The sequence below is a fragment of the Eretmochelys imbricata genome, chromosome 3 (genome assembly GCF_965152235.1).
Source record: "Eretmochelys imbricata isolate rEreImb1 chromosome 3, rEreImb1.hap1, whole genome shotgun sequence".
Lineage (NCBI taxonomy): Eukaryota > Metazoa > Chordata > Testudines > Cheloniidae > Eretmochelys > Eretmochelys imbricata.
Window position 1 is genome coordinate 171,834,061 of NC_135574.1, and position 20,068 is coordinate 171,854,128.

The window sequence follows — 20,068 nt, forward strand, 5'->3', positions numbered from 1 at the left end:
TGACCAGGAGGAGAAGTGGCGGGCTGAAGAGAGTAAGTGGCAGGCTGAAGAGAGGGCTGAAGCTGAAAGGTGGCGGCAGCGTGATGAGAGGAGGCAGGATTCAATGCTGAAGCTGCTGGAGGATCAAACTAATATGCTCCAGCGTATGGTTGAGCTGCAGGAAAGGCAGCAGGAGCACAGACCGCCACTACAGCCCCTGTGTAACCAACCGCCCTCCTCCCAAGTTCCATAGTCTCCTCACCCAGATGCCCAAGAACGCGGTAGGGGGGCCTCTGGCCATCCAGCCACTCCATCCCAGAGGATTGCCCAAGCAACAGAAGGCTGGCATTCCATAAGTTTTCAAGTTTTAAACTTTTAAAGTGCTGTGTGGCCTTGTCCTTCCCTCCTCCACCACCCCTCCTGGTGCTTCTCTCCTCCACCACCCCTCCTGGGCTACCTTGATAGTCATCCCCCTATTTGTGTGATGAATGAATAAAGAATGCATGAATGTGAAGCAACAATGACTTTATTGACTCTGCAAGCAGTGATCGAAGGGAGGAAGGGAGGGTGCTCATCTTACAGGGAAGTAGAGTGAACCAAGGGGCGGGGGGTTTCATCAAGGAGAAACAAACAGAACTTTCACACCGTAGCCTGTCCCGTCATGAAACTGGTTTTCAAAGCTTCTCTGATGCACACCACGCCCTCCTGTGCTCTTCTAACCGCCCCAGTGTCTGGCTGTGCGTAACCAGCAGCCAGGCGATTTGCCTCAACCTCCCACCCCGCCATAAACTTCTCCCCCTTACTCTCACAGATATTGCGGAGCGCACAGCAAGCAGTAATAACAGTGGGAATATTGGTTTCGCAGACATCTAACCGAGTCAGTAAACTGCGCCAGTGCGCTTTTAAACGTCCAAATGCACATTCTACCACCATTCTGCACTTGCTCAGCCTGTAGTTGAACAGCTCCTGACGACTGTCCAGGCTGCCTGTGTACGGCTTCATGAGCCATGGCATTAAGGGGTAGGCTGGGTCCCCAAGGATAACTATAGGCATTTCAACATCCCCAACGGTTATTTTCTGGTCTGGGAATAAAGTCCCTTCCTGCAGCTTTTGAAACAGACCAGAGTTCCTGAAGATGCGAGCGTCATGTACCTTTCCCAGCCGTCCCACATTGATGTTGGTGAAACGTCCCTTGTGATCCACCAGTGCTTGCAACACCATTGAAAAGTACCCCTTTCGGTTTATATACTGGTTGGCAAGGTGATCCGGTCCCAAGATAGGGATATGGGTTCCGTCTATGGCCCCACCACAGGTAGGGAATCCCATTGCAGCAAAGCCATCCACTACAACCTGCACATTTCCCAGGGTCACTACCCTTGATATCAGCAGATCTTTGATTGCGTTGGCTACTTGCATCACAGCAGCCCCCACAGTAGATTTGCCCACTCCAAATTGATTCCTGACTGACTGGTAGCTGTCTGGCGTTGCAAGCTTCCACAGGGCTATTGCCACTCACTTCTCAACTGTGAGGGCTGCTCTCATCTTGGTATTCATGCACCTCAGGGCAGGGGAAAGCAAGTCACAAAGTTCCATGAACGTGCCCTTATGCATGCGAAAGTTTCACAGCCACTGGGAATCGTTCCAGACCTGCAACACTATGCAGTCCCACCAGTCTGTGCTTGTTTCCCATGCCCAGAATTGGCGTTCCACCGCATGAACCTGCCCCATTACCACCATGATGCCCACATTGCCAGGGCCCCTGGTTTGAGAGAAGTCTGTGTCCATGTCCTCATCACTCACGTCACCGTGCTGACATCGCCTACTCGACCGGTTTCACTTTGACAGGTTCTGGTGCTGCATATACTGCTGGATAATGTGTGTGGTGTTTAATGTGCTCCTAATTGCCAAAGTGATCTGAGCGGGCTCCATGCTTGCCGTGGTATGGCGTCTGCACAGAAAAAAGGCGCGGAACGATTGTCTGCCATTGCCCTGACAGAGGGAGGGGCGACTGACGACATGGCTTACAGGGTTGGCGTACAGGGAATTAAAATCAACAATGTTTTAGCCCCATCAGGCACTGGGATTTCTATCCAGAATTCAAATGGGCGGTGGAGACTGTGGGAACTGTGGGATAGCTACCCACAGTGCAATGCTCCGGAAGTCAATGGTTGCCTCGGTACTGTGGACACACTCCGCCGACTACATGCACTTAGAGCATTTGTGTGGGGACACACACAATCGACTGTATAAAAAAGCTTTCTACAAAACTGACTTCTATAAATTTGACCTAATTTCATCGTGTAGACATACCCTTAGCTGACAATTCAAAACACTAGTAGGGAATAATGCAACCTCATTGCAGTTCTGCTCCTGGCCTGATCCTGTCCCCACTGAGGTCAAGGGCTAAACTCTCACTGAAAGGAATGAGATACTGTCGTACTTGGCCAACGCTTTTGAGGTGAGGGCAAATACTTCCCATTGACTTCAGTGAGGGCAAAGGTAGGCCAATGCTGAGCACTTAAGAAAGTCCAACCTTTACATTTTAACTGAACTGAATGAATAAGTGGATCTGTGGAGCTTGACTCCAAAGTGTGGATTCATCTCATCTCTACAAATTATAAAGCATCCATTACATGTTATTAACTCTTTATTTATTGTGCTTGGAAGGTGAGGTAGTCTGTCTTTTGTTTCACATAGGAAATCATAAATAAAAAGGTGTCTAGCAGTTAGGAATACTGGGCCAAACCATGCTGTGACTCACACCTTGTGTAGCCACTGATGTCCATGGGATTGCATGGGATACAGGAGAGAAATGGGCCCCAAAACTTGCAGATGAAACAAGCTATATAAGTATTATTGCTAGAGATTAACTATGTTGTTTCAAAGTTGTTCTAGTTGTGTTCGTCCCAGGATACTAGAGAACTATGGTGGGTGAAGTAATCTTTTACTGGACCAACTTCTGGTGCTGAAAGAGACACGCTTTTGAGCTACACCGCTCTTTGTCAGATCTGGGAAAGATATTCAGAGTTTCACAGGTAAATACAAGGTGGAACAGATTGTTTAGATTAATTATTAAGATTTGTGACATCTGTTAAAAGGCCAGTTGCTGGTTGCAGAATTCCACTTTCTTTATCTCTCTGTTCTATGCACCTGCAACCTGGCAATGTAAAGAGCAGTCGTTGCTGTTGGTCAAACAGGAGTGAAATAAACTTAAAACAGAGTTTGGTTTTGTGTTTGGCCTTTAATGTCTCAGGATTACCCAGCAAAGTGAGGGTTAAAAGGAAATATGAGGCTAGCAATTCCTTTTAGTAAAGTAAACCCAATCATTCCTCCCTTCAGATGCCTGCAGTCACGTCCAAGCTGATTGTGCCTGGAGAAAAGGGTGGGGGAAAGTGAATTTATGCCATCTTATGCTCGGTCAAAAGAAACTGCAAAGTACAGAGACAATTACAAAAAAGGTGGAAATTCTGACACACTGCACTTTTCAAACACAAACAGTGGGTGGAGGGATCTGGCCCAGCTGGCTGCTACGTGCACATTCTCATATAACCCTTATCAGCCATTTCCATTTGTAGGTAGCAGGAGCACAAATACCCTGAGGTGTGAGCAGAGTATAGGGCAAATTGAAAACAGGCTGCTATTGTCCATCATCCAGTGAAAAAAGGCTATCTCTGGGGTCTTCAAAAATGTCTTTGTTCCTCTATAACTTGCCTGCATTAGATATTGTAATGGCTTTGTACTTAGTAAAAAGAAAAGGAGGACTTGTGGCACCTTAGAGACTAACCAATTTATTTGAGCATAAGCTTTCGTGAGCTACAGCTCACTTCATCGGACGCATACTGTGGAAAGTTTAGAAGATCTTATTATATACACACAAGTGGGGTGGGAGGAGGTATTTTTTCATGCTGTCTGTGTATATAATAAGATCTTCCAAACTTTCCACAGTATGCATCCGATGAAGTGAGCTGTAGCTCACGAAAGCTTATGCTCAAATAAATTGGTTAGTCTCTAAGGTGCCACAAGTACTCCTTTTCTTTTTGCAATTTATTTGAGCATAAGCTTTCATGAGCTACAGCTCACTTCATCGGATGTACTTAGTGTTTCTTTGCATTTTTTTCTTTTCTTAGATCCTCTTTTCCCTTCTCCTTTCCATTCCTCTTCCTGCCTTGCATCACAATAGCTGGTTCTGGATGTAAGTAAAAGTTAGGTCTCAGTGAGTAACACCCATCCTTGCTGCTTTCTCATTCTGCCTCCCTCTGGCATGGTGTATGTATATCCACAATCCTTACAAAGTCCTGATTTATAGGGCCCTGTCACAGCGGCAGCTGTTTCACCCTGTGTGTATTAAACATGCACAGCTCTCAGGGCTGCATTTCAAAGGGGTGGGTTCAGAAAATACATTTCTGCCTCTGTAATCTCCCATTCTCATTGGTTGGCATCCATACCACTCATTAAAAGCTGCATTTCTATCTAAGTATTTTCTTTTTTGTCTTTAAGAATTCCCCTCAAACCCCTATATAAATAATGCAGTAACAAAGTTTCTATAAAAGGGCACAGTCTCAGCAGAAACAGTGTACAGGCTCCAGCGACAAGCTGCCTTTTAGCTCCAATTTAAACCACTTAGAACCAAGCAGCTTTTAGTTCCAGTATAAAGGACATCTTCCAATTTAAAGGTCATTTACCAAGTAGATGCTGTTAGACTGTCTGGCATCTAGATATATCTTAAGACAGTGTGACAAATAAGGGTTTTTGGCCTTCTGACAGGGAAGCTTCCTTAGATTAATGCTTTCATTCCTCTCCAAGCCCATTCCAACCATAAGGTTGGGTCTTCTGTTTTCTCTCAACTCCATCACATAACAATAGTGCTGGAACTTTTATTTTTTTCATTGCTTTGTCTTTTTTTAAATCAAAATTTGGAATACATTATGGGTTCAAAGAAATGATAAAGTGTCATTTCTTCTGGGCAAGTTCTTCACGTGTGACAGGTGCCCATTCCCATTTTTGACTAATTCTGCCTGACACTTTGTCCCACTCTTAGGTGAGATTCTTTTAGAAGCTTGAAGCAGTTTTGCATTTTGTTGCTAACTCCAGAAGAAACCATCCGTAAAAAAGCTCTCTCCATAAGAGTGACAGGGATGTTCTTGTCATGTCACAATTGGGTAATTGCAGAAAGGGCAAGGGAGATGGTCAAATTTTGGATGGAGGGACATCCATAGTAAATTTTGTAGACATTATAGACCAAATTTATCTTGATTTCAATGTGAATTGTCCCTGCTTATGCCAGGGGTGACCACGACCCAGCATCAGCTGTATCTTTCGCTGTCATCCCATGTGTCATTGGATTACAAATGTATAAGGCAGGTGGCTCTGTGACACGGGAATTTCGGAAAACAGAAGTGACAAATGCTATTCTTGCCATGTGCCTCTGGTCAGTGGGAATTTCATAGACCATATACCAGTACTATTTTTCAGTAGTGAAGCCATAGATTTAATATAAAGAAGGTCTGCCCACATAAGAAGCTTGCACTGATGCCCAGTGTTTTCCTAACTTCTCTATTCAAGTCTATTGGAGGTTTTTGCCATAACAAGGCAGAATGTCACAACAAGTTTACCCATTTTGTTGGGTTTTGGAGTTCTATGAGTGCCAAACTCTGAGATCCTTATTCACTCACACCTTTAAGTTCAGAGGTAGTTTTTCCATAATAAAGATTACATTGAAGCTGAATTGAAACCTCTCACTGAGACTCACTGTTTGGAAATTGTCTCACATTGTCTAAACTCTGCTGGCAATTTTTTTAACATGCAACCTGCTTGACTTTAGTGAATTGGTATAGGAGGCATATTTCCATGCTGTGTGCCAGAATTTTTGCTAGGAGTGGACTCTCATGATTAATTAGAAAGTCTGGTCTGAAGCTCTGGCTATGAACTGTGGATTTTCTTTATATAGCAAACATAGAACGTTAATATATTCTTGTCACTTCCCTGTGTTAGTGGCCTTATGAATTGATGCCTTAATTTGTTTGGCACAATATCTTTACATCATTATTTTCTGCAACTCTTACTATATAGTGAAACTTATACAAGTGTACATGTTAGGCAGCATACTGTCTTCAGGGACTGCCCCAAAGTAAAGCTAGTCAATTTTTTTTGTGCTAAACCCTTTTTCACTGAAAAATGCAGATTCAGGTCAACCAAATAATTTGTGAAGCTGCAGGAACTGCAAGAATTAATGAGTCAAGTTTGTCCCTGCTGCACAAGCAAAAGAATTCATGAAGCTGAGGCTACATACTTGTGAAATTTGCAGGTTTTCTGACGGTGGTGACACCTTGAAAATTCACATAAAGGCCAGTTTTTAAGCAGAGTGGAGAGTACATGGCTTTCAAATGGCTTGGCTGTTGGAGTTCCAGGTAACCAAAGAGAATGTTCATCCTCACAGTGCCCATGCCCATATGTACAAAGCCTCTCTCATTGCTTCTTTCTGGGTTGCACAATCTGATCATGTAAACTCTTCAGTGCAGGGATTAGCTCTTCTTATAGATCTGTACAGTGCCTAGCACATTTCAGATATAATAAATGACAATAGTAACTTGCATCACTTCTACTGCTGTCACTCCGTTAGATCAATGGAATTTCCATTTACTTCAATTGACTTTGGTCAAACAAGACCAGCCAGGAGCATATGGTGGATTATGCTATAGCAGATTTCCTGCTTTCGGTGGCCAGTCCACTTTAGGTTTCCTCATGTTCTGAACCTAAGAGACTGAGGAGGTTGGACAGTTTTGTTGTAGCAATCAAAGTGCTCTGTCCTGCTCCTATATTACAACACAGCTCTTTCCAAGCTCCTGCAGCTGAAGCATAAATCAATTACCTCCTGGTTAGTGTTTGTCTGATTGAGCACAGAAAGCCCTGGGATCACCATTTAAAACAAAAGGGAAAGAAACTGATGCAGTTAGTGATTGGTGACACAAAAGGGTGAGGGGGTGCAGGGGGGAGATCGGGTACATTAAGTACAAACAGTCTGATTTGCCTTTTAGAACTCCCTGAGTAATCTATTATGCAATTTGTTCCATTTGTTGCTCTTGATTGCTATACATCTTCAGAAAACAAAGGCTCTCTTCAAACCAGTCAACAGTATCGCAGGGAGTGATATTGGGTTTCGTTTGCTGATGTCAGCAGCGTCGCCAAACACTCCTATTATTGGAATGCAGCTGACCATGGACAAAACAGAACAGACAAAAGGCACCAGGGTCCAAGTTTCCTGCTGAGATGAATTTCATTTTAACTTTGTTACTAGCACCATTAAGATATGTTAAGTTAATAAAAGGCTTCCTCCCCTCTCAGACCATTTCACAGATGAAAAATACTGCCAGAATCAGTACCTACACAGGTTCAAGTATCAGAGGGGTAGCCGTGTTAGTCTGGATCTGTAAAAGCGGCAAAGAGCCCTTTGGCACCTTATAGACTAACAGACGTACTGGAGCATAAGCTTTCGTGGGTGAATGCCCACTTCGTTGGATGCATGTCAGGTTCACCACTCTGCCTGTCTTTATTTTGGAATTACAAAGGGGTCTCTTAAACAAGATATTTTAAGAAATAAAAATGCATATTAAAGTGCTTTAGCTTTTTTCCATCTTGATGCATCCTGACAAAAAGTGAGACAGTGAACAGTAAAGAGATACAACGCCCATGGTGTGTCTCTTATTTTATTTGTGTAGGCTGAGACTTTTGAAGTCACTTAGGTGCATTTAGGAGTAAATTTTTAACAGTGAGAGTAATTAACCATTGGAACAATTTACCACAGGTCATGGTGGATTCTCCATCACTGACAATTTTTAAATCAAGATTGGATTTCTTTTCTAAAAGATGATCTAGGAATCATTTTGAGGAAGTAGTAGCTTGTGTTATACTGGAGATCAGACTAGATTGTCACAGTGGTCCACTCTGGCCTTGGAATCTATGAAAAAATCTCAGCCTTAAGGTCCATATTTACAAAGCCTCTCTCACATAATTTATACCTACATAGGTAGCCCAACTGGCTTACTCAGATGAAGGATTATCACTCTGAGTAAGGTTTGCAGGATCATAATTTTATTTACATTAACAGTGAAGAAGGAAGCAGTTATTTCATACAGTTGAAGTGGATCTAGAGGGTTTAATAATATTAAGATCCAGTTCAATTTTTTAACTAGGGGGGGTAATACAAAAGTTTTATTTTAGCTAGCTGGTCAAGATGAAGCTGAAGGGGGAACCAAACTTTAGTGTGCTAGCTAATACATACTAAAACAATGTATTTTATTAAAGCTAGCAGAAAATGGTTTTTATTCCCATAGAAAATTTTAATTTTGACAAACAAATCAAAACCCAAACATTTTTGTCTGAAAACTTTCAACTGAAAATTGAAATTTTCTATTCAGAAATACTGCCACGGTACCGCATAGGAGTTGTAGTTTGGGTGCCTTGTGCCCCTATTCTCCTCTATCAGTCTGGCTACCTGGCCATATCTCCCATAATGCACCATGGTTTCCCCTCTTGTTGACCCCCCATGGCGCATCACTAGAGTCCTTGGCTATGGTGGATCATATCCACTTGGGGAACCTGGCCAAGAAAGGAGAATGGCAGTTTGGGTCATCCAGACTACAATTTCCTATAAGGCACCGTGGTGGTATTTCCAAACAGAAATTTTTCATCTTTTTGACAAAAATATTTCAGATGTTCAGGTTTTTTGAGAAAAAGTTGAAATTTTCCACAGGAGGCAGATACTTTCATGAAAAATTTTGTTCAGTCAAAACCCCAAGTTTCCATCAAAACCAGTTTTGATGCAAAAATTTTGACCAGCCCTACTTTTCATCCTATTCGAGACAAACCCTTTAACTGTGGCAGTACACTTGGCCAAAATTTTATAAAATGGTCACTGATTTTCAGTGCTTCCAGTTTGAAGAGGCCAATATGAGACACCTTAAATAGTCTAATTTTCAGAATGCCAGAGTGCTTCAGCCGAGTCACACAGACACACAGTCTGTATGTGAAACAAAACAGATCCCTTCTGGGATATACAGTACAACAAGGGCCCATCCCAGTACCCATCCATTGTTCAGTGTCATTAAAACTCCCAGCTCTGGTATGGGGCCATACCCCCAGAGCTTCCTCCCTGGAGGCAGTGTCCTCACCTGCTCTGGGCCTTTCTGGTCCCAGGTCTCCAGCTGGGCCACTAAACCATCTGATCCTCTTCTGGAGGTATTTACTGTTCAATATTCAGCCCCTTCTCAACTCCACTTCCCTAGTAGCTGGTGGGAGGAGCCAGGCCCACCCATTACTCCAGGTCCCAGCCCAGGGACCGTATGAATAGCAGCCACATACTTCTGTGTCCCTTTTAACGAGCCACTATGCTGCTATAGTTCCCTGGGCCACTTCCCCGCAGCCCCAGCACCTTCACAAACGTTTCACCCTTATCATAGGGCTGAAGTCTTTTACTCAGCATGAAGTACTCACAGTTCCAACCGAAATCAATGGGAGTTTCAGGTGTAGAGCAGTTCTGAACACCAGGCCCAAGAAGTAAAACTGACCATCCAAAAATTGAGGAATAAGAATGTAAGAATGTCCACACTGGGTCAGAGCAATAATCTATCTAGCCCAGTATCCTGTCTCTGACTGTAGCCAATGCCAGATACCTCAGAGGGAACGAACAGATACCTCAGAGGGAATGAACAGAACAGGACAATTTTGAGAGCTCTAACCCCTGTTGTCTAGTCCCAGCTGCTGGCCGTCAGAGGTGTTGGAGCACTTGGAGCTTGGGGCTGCATCCTTGATCAGCTTGGCTAATAGCAATGGATGGACCTAGCCTTCATGAACTTATCTGATTCTTTTTTTAACCCTGTTATACTTTTGACCTTCACAACATCCCATGGCAATGAACTCCCCAGGTTGACTGTGCCTTGTGCGAATAAGTACTCCCTTATGTTTCTTTTAATTCTGCTGCCTATTAATTTCATCAGGTGACCCTTAGTTCCTGTGTTACGAGAAAGGATAAACAACACAGGCATCCCAACATCGGCAGCCGTTTTTGAAAATTTGGCTGCATGACTATAATTTCTTTAATTGAAACACAGGGAACAAGACCATAGTATCTCAATTGGATAATACTCCATTTTCAACATGTTCCATTTTTGTTTCTTGGTTCTTTTTGGGTTGCTTCTCATTCATAGTTTGTTTCAATAACATTAAGAAACAAATCTGCAACTAATAAGTTATATGCTCTGATCACTTTTCTTGCATTCTATATCTCTTACCATCCACCCTTCATCTGCCTTTGTGTTTTATATTGTACGGTACACAATACTGGGACTGTGTACCTCTATGTTTGCAAAATGCCTCGCACAACATGCAATATGCAGTCCCAATCCCAAAGACTGTATATCTTGGCTGTTATTGTTTCTTGTAGGTATTAGAGTGGAAGAGGGTTTTATATTAATTTGTCATTAATTAATAAAATAAAAATCGATAATGCTTTTCACTAAAGCACGTGACTACTGAGTATCTCAAAAGGCTCTACAACACTGCTGTGAGAGAGGTAATGATTCTCCCAAATTTGAATAACACCAATGACCAAGAGACATGGAAAGAGCCACCAAATTTTTCATTTAGAAGCAGCAGACACAAGTCAGCAGATTGCTGCTGTCACAAATGCAAAGGAGTCTAGAAGATGGATCAACAGAATGGGAGCAATAGGAGGAGGAAGAATCTGGCTGAGGGTGGAGATACGTTTTTGAGTAAGCCCTGAGATTTTGATGGATCTCAGCCCCATTTAAGCCTTACTCCACCCCTTCCTAGAGAACAGCCCAGATGCATGAGCAGAGGTTGTGGCTGCTTCACTCAGTGATAAAGAGTTTAAGCAAAATGTAAGCTTAGGAATTAAGAAAGGTAACTCAAAAAAGTCAGATCTCTGGGCCCTCCCATTAACCAAGTGTAAGTGTAAACCCACTTATAACAATAACAAAGGCCAATGCATGAGCAACCAATGAACACACGAGTTATTCTGGGGCCCCAATCCACCCAATCCAAGATAATAGCTTCACAAAAATCAATGTGTTCCCTTCTCCCCCCCCCAACCACCACCACCACGCCAAGACACAGAATCCAGATCCAGACTGAATATTCTTCAACATTCAGGAGAAGGATCAGACCTGGAGTTTTGGTTCAGCTCATTATTAGAGTTTGGATCATCTGCAAAGTTGGGGGACAGGAAAAAGGAGAGAGAAGAGGAAGAGAAAGTATTTCTATCCAGGGAAGCTTTCACACCATTGTAAATCATTACATTGGCTTTCATGGAGTTACTCTGGTGTAAAACCAGTGTTAGAGGAGAATCAGGCTCCAACATTTTGCTTTGGCCTATTGCAGATCTAGGGGGCAGCTGAAAAGCTCAACGGGGTGCTCAAATCCAAGGTTTAGGTGCAGGCCTAGCTTCAATTTTTGTTTTCATATTAACATTTTATTAAGTTATGGTAAATGCCCTAATATGAGCCATAAACAAAAAAGTCACAAACAGGCCTGGCTAATTACATCAGTCTTGCCATTTGCTCAGGGCAATTCCGACTCATCTCTACACTCTGCTCATCTGTTTCTAATACAAGTACGTTTCAATTTCCTCCATCAATATCAGGAGCAGCAGTGGCTCTAGTACTCACCACAGAGTCTGACCCGGGGCAAGTAGGAGGGCGGAAAAGTCCTGATGCGCTCAGAACTGGCCTTGGGCCCTCGTGGCAAGGAGTCAGGTGGTCAGGGCTGCTGCTCTGACCCTCTACTATCCGTTGACCGGGGTACAAAATGCAGAAATCTATATAGATATTCTCATGGATATCATTTCAGTATCTGCTTCTGCTAGCAGTTCTGCAGCAGGAACAGCCTGCTAAGCATTCCCCCATTTCAGGAAGCCCTGCCTCAGGCCTCCTGCTTGTTTCGCTATTTGATGAGTGTTTGCTCGCTCTCTGCAGCTGACAGCCCAGAACCTCTTTCTGTTCTAACAATGTCAAGCCAACGCCCCATACTGCCACAGCCCGGCTCCTTGTCTCTCTTCTCCACACTAGTCACAGACTGCTTCCCTTTTTCCCTTTTCAAACAAGAAGTAGAAGTGACCAACAGAAAGTCTTTCACAACTGCATCTATGTGGAAACAGCTTGTTAGCCATATATTTGCTGTGTTCTGTACTGCAGAGGCCTCCCAAACTGCAGAGTACAAATAGACTGCTCAATTTAATTCATCCTGTCCCAGTTTCAATTTACTTAGGCCACAGTTTTAAAAAAAATAGATGCCAAAAGTTAGGCTCATATCTTCTTATTTAAGCACTTAAATTAGTGGCCTGATCTTCAAAAATGCAGAGTCCCCAGCAGCTCCCATTAAAGTCAGTAACATTAGCTGCTGGGGACTCTGCACTTTTGAAGATCAGGCCAGCACTTTTGAAACGAAAGTCACTGATTTAGCAGCCTAAATACAGATTGAGACGCCTCACGTTAGGCATCTTTTTTGAAAAACGTGGCCTTGTTCTCTGCCTCATTGTTGGGTCTGGCATAAGCCTGGCTGATAACAATTTATGCCTCATTGAGGTCAGAATTCAGGTTTAGTGATTCTCATGTTTAGAGGCTCAGGCCAGATGCTTACTGTTCAATGGAACTTTATCCTGAGTAGGGAGAGACAAATCAAATAATAAATGTGCTGAATAGCATTACTGTATGCCCACCTGGATGCTATCCAGGTATCACTGGGATAATATTCAACTCTCAGCTGTTGCCCTTTCCTGATGCCTGGAATCAAAAATTACCTTTACACAAATCCCAAAGCTCTCCCTTCATCCACTACCGCTTGCCTTGATCTGCGTTCCTGCCCAATATATTGCAGATTTGAAGACGATGAAGGCAATGGCTTTATGGGCTTTGACAAGGAGTTTTTCCTATGCATGGCTTTTCCAACAGGCAAAGGTGCTTGTGCAAATAAGTGGGCAAAGGAGGCTGGCACTGCTGGCAAAACAAAGCTATGGTCAATCATGGTAAGATAATAGGCTGCGTAGGTCGGGTGCCAAGTTGCAAAAGGCTTTGAAAGTAAGGGCAAGAAGTTTGCTCTTTGCAGTGGAGGAGGGGAAACCAGTGGCAGGAGTTCAAGAGGAAAGGGGCTTTAGTCACAGCTAGGAGCCAGGAAAGGTGATCTGAGCAGAAGCAATCTGAACAGACTGTGTCCTGCTTTTGGAGTGTTAAGTGAAAATATGACAAGATAATAATGAATCTGATTTTAAGGTAGACAACTCATCTTCCTTCCAGGACTTTGTTTCTCTGTGGTGGATATGAGCTCAGACAATAACATTTATTGAGCAGTTAATTTTATGGCCTAATTCTAATAATTGGCAAAGGAAGTCTGGCTCCTTACAGATCTTGGGATTTTCCCCTCCCGCTCCCCTTCTTTTCAGTTAGTGCTTGATAGAAAGCCCAGCAGCAGGCAGAATTCATAGCTCCATCAGTTGCTGTCCCTTTTTGATGTAGAACTAATCATAAATGATGCTTTTGAATCCAGTCAATTACAGCCCTAATGTGTTAAAAGTCTTGGTTTATCCAAAAGTCTATGCCTGGAACCTATGGAGAGGGATATGTGGTAGGAGGGGAGGGGCCAGGAGGAGAGAAAAACACAGCCATGCGGTTCTTACAATCTGCATTGTTCTATACATCACATGGCACAACGTGCAGTTCCTTTTGTTTCAGGTTAAAATCCAAGGACCTCAAAAAGGTTTTACAAAAAAATTCTGAATTTACCACTCCGGAGGTGTCTAGCCAGTCTCAGCAGTTGCTGTTCGGTGAGTAAGTAAGTGGCTGTGGTTTGTGTAGTGTGGAGGTAGGTTCAGGATACAGAAATGCGGGAGGCTGGCTGTGTTTCTCTGAGCTGGACATTTCCCTGTGCAGCTAATCAGTACAGCAGAAGAGGGTGTTGCTGCGTTCCGAGATCTCAGGGGAATCCTCCAGAGAGATCTCCAGGAAAGTTTCCTGGAGGTACTTGGCAATCCTTTGCTGAAGGTTCCTTGGCAGAGCTGCTTTGTTCCTTCCCCCATTGTAGCAAACTTTCCTGCGCCCTTCGGCAATCACTTGTGCAGGGACCAAAGTGGCACACAAGTGAGCAGCATAAGGACCAAGATGCATGTAATAGATGTACCCTCACTTCCCTACTTATCCTCAGCAGCAAGATATCTGCTAGAATGATCCCCGCCTGTGGAAAAGTGTGGGAGAATTTTAGAATTTTTTCCCTAGTCGGCTGCACCACAACCCTTGCAGAGTGCTATTTTCCCCAGGTAGAGCGCCTCCCTCCCTCCCCCAGCCAACACTCACCATGCTTTGGGTGTTCGCAGAGATGTGTGCTTGCCAAGGGTCAGTGAGAAAGTGGTGGTTATGTTACAAAAGGTGTATTTTACTGAAAGGTTTCAATGCTGTGTGTGAACTGAACAATCAGGCTTCTGTGAAATGTTTCTTGTGCTTCTGCACTTGTGCTCTGGCCTTGAGGGACACCCTACACACACCGGCAGAGCGTCTCCGCCAGATAAGAAAGTGCCCAAGCTGGAGCAAAGAAGACATGTTCTGGGAGGTCCTGCACTCCTCCAATGCAGAGAAAAGGGAACCCAAGGAGTGGAGGGAAGCCAAAAGGCAGGACAGAAAAGAAAATCAGGAGTCTGTTAAGGATGCTACTGAGCGGATGATTAAAGTCATGGAGGATCAAACGCAGATGCTGAAGTCCTTAATAACGCTGCAGTCTGAGCAGATGTGTGCCCGCCCTCCCCTGAAGCACATTCAGAACACTTTTCCATGCCCTTCCCCCCCCCCCCCCAAGCTCCGCCCGCACATTCCTTTCCACTTTCCGGGACTTCTTGGTTTCCCCTTCACTCCACCGCCTTGGACAACTTTCAGAAAGATAGCTGGACCTACACACAGCTCTGAAAGTCTGCCCTTCCCAGGCACCTCCTTTCCCACCAAGCATCTCTGTGTATATGTGTGTGTGTGTGTGTGTGTTGTTTCTTGTGCAATGAAAGCAAAGTTTTTGAATGGTAACTCATCTTTATTTGTTTCCTACAAATTGAGATAGCAGGCACTACCAATACATACACAGGTTTCAGAGGAGCAGCCGTGTCAGTCTGTATTCGCAAAAAGAAAAGGAGGACTTGTGGCCCCTTAGAGATTAACCCATTTATTTGAGCATGAGCTTTCGTGAGCTACGGCAGTTTAATCATTTGCTTACTGGAATGTAAGGCCCCAAATGTCACTATTGTTTCCTAGGAAAACTACATGTAATGTAATATTGCAGCACTAATCACAGAGATATACTTTACTGATTCTCATTGTCAAAGTGTTGCCTCAAAGCTTCCCTGATTCGAATTGCCCCACTCTGGGCCTCTCTGATAGCCCTGGTATCTGGCTGCTCAAAATGAGCAGCCAAGCAGTCTGTCTAAACACTCCACCCCTGAGCAAACCTTTCACCCTTAGCTTCACAAATATTATGCAACGTACAGCACGCGGCTATGACCATGGGAATATTCTCCTCATTGAGGTCTAGCCTGCCATAAAGGCAGTGCCAGCACACCTTTAATCTGCCAAAGGCACATTCCACGGTCATCCGGCACCTCCTCAGCCTATTGTTGAACCGCTCCTTACTGCTGTCCAGGTGTCCCACGTAAGGTTTCATGAGCCACAGTTGTAAGGGGTACTCTGGGTCTCCCAGGATCACTAGAGGCATTTCAACATCCCCCACTGTAATCTTCTGGTCTGGAAAGAAAGCTCCCACTTGTAGGTTTCTATACAGGCTGGTGTTACTGAAGATGCGTGCGTCATGCACCTTCCCAGACCACCCCATGTGGATGTCAGTGAAACGCCCACAGTGATCCACAAGCGCCTGCAACACCGTGGAAAAGTACCCCTTCCTATTGATGTACCCTTGCATTAACACAGCTCCAACAATTGACTTCCTGACTCCAAATTGATTCGCGATCAACCAGTAGCAGTCTGGAGTCGCCAGCTTCCAGACAGTGATTGCCACACACTTCTCTACTGATAGGGCTGCTCTCATTCTGATGTCCTTGCGCCGCAGTGCTGGGGCGAGCTCCGCACACAGTTCTAGGAAGGAGGCTTTCGACATCCAAAAGTTCTGTAGCCACTGCTCTTCATCCCACACCTGCATGACGATATGATCCCACCATTCAGTGCTTCTTTCCAGAGCCCAGAAGCAACGGTATACTGTGCAGCTGCTCTGTGAATGCCAAAAGCAATCTAAAGTTGCTCCTATCCATATTACACGGCATGTCAGACAACTGAGAGTCTTCTTCAGGTAGGAACTTTGCAATTAACTGCACTGCCATCTGCGATGTGTTAATGACAGTTATCTGAGCTTAGGAGAGCAGTGCAGGATCCATCCCTTTTCACAAGGATGCTGTGGTGCACAGCAAATAAAGGCCACCGAAAAATGCTGTGAAAGAAAGTCGGAAGTCCATGAGATGCTGGGACAGAAAGCAATGCATCATGGGACATTGAGCCTGGTCCCAAGATGCACAGTGATCCACTCTGCCTTCCCACAAGACCTAGTGGCAGAAGATGTCGAGCTGGACTGTGGGATGGCTCACAATGTTGATGCTAGTGTCCCAAGTGTGGGTGCTCTCTGCTGACAGAGGGAGTGAGTGTGAACATACAATACCTATTTGTATTATTTGAGTGTCGACATAACTTTTGTTGACAAAACGCTGTAGGGCAGAGAAGGCCTTAAAGGTAAGGAAAAGACAGTAAGAGGAAGTCAGGGAAGAGGCTCAAAAAGTGAAATGCTCTATGCAGCGAGAGAGAAAGATTACTTCAGATGCAGATTTTTGTGTGGACGGGAGGGGAGTAAAAAGAATCAGGGAACAGCAAGTGGTCAAAACTAAACTTCAAACAGAAAAGCATCTTCTGTATTCATAGGCTACGTCTACATTTATGGTGGCATGTAAAGTACATACACTTTACTCCCCCCTAGCATGGTATAAATAGCAGTGTAGATGGTGAGGCATGGCTTAGGTGAACAGAGTAAAGACACACCTAAACCCTTAGGGCAGCGGTCCCCAAACTGTGGGGCATGCCCCCCTAGGGGGGCACAGAGAAATGTCCAGGAGGGTATGGTGGGGCTCAGGCCAGCCCCCATGTGGGGCAGGGAGGGAGCACCACCTAGCCCTGCTCTGCCCCCAGCTCCACTCCACTCTGGCCCAGCCCCAGCCACAGCTCCAGCCCCGGCTTCCAGGTGGGTGCAGACAGCTCCCATTACGGGCAAGGGGGGCGCAACAAAGTTTGGGGACCACTGCCTTAGGGTATATACCCTACACAGCTCTCTACACGCCCAAGCTCTGCCTCCCATGTCTAACTGCTATTTTTAGCAGTTTGTGTCCTGTGGCCTCCCTCTTGCCACCACAGTGTGGACACAATCTGCCTTTCACTGCAGCATGTAGCTAGCTACACGTCCCGGCATAATGCCACCAGCATAGACAAGGCCATAAAGTGAGACAACACTCCATATTCAGGGGTAAAATTAGGGGAATCTAGAAATGTTTCTTCATCCCATGTCCCCCAGGTTAACATCCAGCCATGTGCAGACTGGCCCTATGAATTTGTAAATAGTGTGTGCTGTGGTAATATGGAACTATCTGGAATATTGGAGTTATTATATGAGACCCAATGAGCCTGATTCTCTTCTCACTTGTAACACTTCTGCACCAGGGTAACTCTAGTGACTGTTGAGTAACTCCAGATTTACACCAGGGTAAATGAGGGGGAAGTCATTTTTGAAAATAAAATAATGCCTTCTTTTTGTTTTGTAATCAAAGTGAAGCAGAGAACCTCAGCTCACTGGGGAATTGCGGTTCTTAGTGAGAATCCATTGGTCTGGTCTTATGCGTCACACACTGTTACCACTAGCCTCTAGCTCTTTATTAGCCTCTCTTTCTCATGCATTCCAGGATTTAGCTTTGCAGCTCTCAGTGAAGTTTGCTCTACACTTTGTAATCACATCCATGCGTTCACTCATATGCACACAAATCTGGAAAGGTCGAAGGTCACAGATGTTTTGTTAAATACGTGGAACCCATGACTTTCATGAGATCTGGGTCACAAATCTAGCCTTACAGATGATGTACTGAGAAATGCATACATCCTGCATATGGTATATTTCACATTTACCTAATTTAAACATGATCCAGGTTTACTCATTTTCACACAGCACATCCCATCTAGAGTGGCTGGTTCTCAAAATGTTGATTTACATGATTAAAAATGCAATTAACATTACGGCAGATTCCCTATTTTAAGAATACCTGTAAAGCTAATTACTTCCCAATGGTAAATGCCAACACTTTAATGGAGATTCTAATTGCATGCAGAGAACTAAATAACAGTGTACATTAAACGCTGATTATTCATTAAAATAATCTAAAATGATTGTCATTGACAGAAATTTTAAGTGTGAAAGTGCACAAGATGAAAAATACCAAGCATGTGCATTTTTCCATATTGATCTACACGATAGAAGTCTATAGTTTGGAGTGGGAGGGAAATGCTTGCTGTTTATAAAATCTCTGTACAGAAGGAATGCAGGGTGGAGCTACTTTGCTCAGTTCCTCAATCTAACAATGGAAAACATTGCCCAAGAAGGCCTACCCTGCTTTGGAACAGTCTAGGAATGACAAAAAGCCTCAGGCTCCCCTGATTTCACCTAAGAGCTTATCATCATGACTTCTCCTCTTCATCAATACCTGGATGACGGCTTTTTTAAAAAAAGACGATGACAACACAAACTCTTGTCACTAAGACTTCGAAAAGTTTTACACAGGGCAGGTGCAATGTACTATACCCTAGGTTACTAGACTCCACAAGCAAGTCACTGAATACATGACCAATGCAGAATATGCAGTCACACAAGGGAAGAAGAAAGGAGAAACACAGAACAGATACCAGCAAATACTATTATTATTTGTATTATGGTAGTATCTAGGGGACCCATTCACAGATTAGGACCCCACCGTGTTAGGTGCTGTACAAACACAGAACAAGAAGACAGCCCCTGCCTCAAAAAACTCAGTTTAACCCTGCTAAGCGTAACAAACCTTTATTCATCTCAGCTTCCCTGAATGACAATAAAATAACAGAAGTGTGCTTCTGCTAAATGCAGATGTGAGAGCTTCAGAAATGCTCCCTGCATCCAAACTATTGCACTTTAATAAGCATTTTCCTCTGCTGCAAACACAATTTAGACTACTGGGTTCACCACCACCTTTCCTGTAATACTAGATCACAATTACCCCTAAGACTTCTCTGTGTTTCTCTCCTCCAGTGCTGTGTGTTATTCAAACATCACACTGCACACATAGATCTACAGAGCTCATTTAAGTAAAGTTGCTCTCATGACACATAGTACACCCAAGAAGTTGGGTATACCATCAGAACAATCTTTCAGCTGACTTTTGGATGGGATATAAAATCAAGATCTTTCTGACCACACGAGGTCATTCAAAATCCCGAGATACAGTGTTAACCTCTCTGTTCTGGCCAAATTCCTACTCAGCTAATCACGTTCCACAACCCTAACTTTTTCGCACTTGCAATTGGATTCTATATCCAGATTCACTTCTTGCCCTAAACTGTTGTGTGGTCCACTCCATGAGGTGGATACATTTCACCAGTGAGGCAAGGTGATCTCATTACTTAGAAAGAGAAAGTTCAACATTTTCAAACTTATGTGCCTTTAAGCGCCTACATCTATATGTAAGTACTGAAAACGTCCTGATCCTCAGGGGTGGTGAGCCACTACAGCTTTCTCTGGAGCCTCTCAAGGTGAGGTTTGCCATCAGGCTGTGGCCCTTCAATTGTAGTTATGCAAGCTATAATAAGGGTCTCTCATTCCTTGGTGTAAAGTGATTGCTGGCAGGTAGCAGTGTTTTCCTCCATGAGCACCACTGCATTGGTGACCAAGTGGACAACATATGTTTGTGGTGCTATTTGCATCCTTGTTTGCCTTCCTTTCAAGTAACAAGGTGGGTGAGGTCATATCTTTTATTGGACAA